At 37.2% G+C, this 892-nt stretch overlaps 1 non-coding gene across 1 annotated transcript; it reads right to left on the minus strand.

Moving 5' to 3' along the window:
- Nucleotides 1–576: 576 nt before the first annotated feature.
- LOC139856349 (small nucleolar RNA R71) lies at nucleotides 577–683 on the minus strand. Its single transcript, XR_011761836.1, has one exon. It is a non-coding gene; the product is annotated as a small nucleolar RNA R71 (small nucleolar RNA).
- Between the last annotated feature and the right edge of the window lie 209 nt (nucleotides 684–892).

The following is an 892-nucleotide window of genomic DNA, read 5'->3' on the forward strand; positions in this document are numbered from 1 at the left end:
AATTCAAATTTCTGATAATCCATTTTTTGAACCCGACCTCACAATTGAGAACCCGGAGGATATTCAGGGACAATTCAGAGATCCTGAACCACTAATCTTTCCTTCGGAACCACCAATCATTCGAACAGAGATTGTTGAAGAACCAACCATTAAATCAGAATCCTTTAGTGATTCAGATTCAACAAATTCAATTATGGAGAATCTGGAACCTCTAAGTATGAAAGACCGAATGAGAGCTAAACGCACTGGCCAAGGTCACGCAATTACTCAACCAGACATTAATGCGCCAGATTATGAAATCAAAGGACAAATCCTACACATGGTGACTAATCAATTCCAATTTAGTGGTGCCCGAAGGAAGATCCAAATAAACATCTTCGTACCTTTAATAGGATATGTACTCTATTTAAAATAAGAGAAGTTGAGGATGAACAGATATATCTCATGTTATTTCCCTGGACTTTAAAGGGAGAAGCCAAAGATTGGTTAGAATCGTTACCTGAAGGGGCGATTGATACATGGGATGTTTTAGTTGAAAATTTTCTTAAACAATTTTTTCCAGTATCTAAAGCCGTGAGACTTCAAGGAGAAATTGTTACGTTCACACAAAAACCAAATGAAACTCTATATGAAGCATGGACAAGATTTGGAAAGTTATTGAGAGGATGTCCGCAACATGGTTTAGACACTTGTCAAATAGTACAAATATTCTACCAAGGATGCGACATCACTACACGAAAAGACATAGATATAGCAGCTGGTGGTTCCATTATGAAGAAAACCACAACTGATGCTTACAAAATTATTGATAACACTGCTTTCCACTCACATGAGTGGCACCAAGAAAAAGATATTGTTAAATCATCTAAAGTAGCTAGAGCCGATTCTAGCC

The sequence above is a fragment of the Rutidosis leptorrhynchoides genome, chromosome 6 (genome assembly GCF_046630445.1).
Source record: "Rutidosis leptorrhynchoides isolate AG116_Rl617_1_P2 chromosome 6, CSIRO_AGI_Rlap_v1, whole genome shotgun sequence".
In the NCBI taxonomy this organism is placed as follows: Eukaryota; Viridiplantae; Streptophyta; class Magnoliopsida; order Asterales; family Asteraceae; genus Rutidosis; species Rutidosis leptorrhynchoides.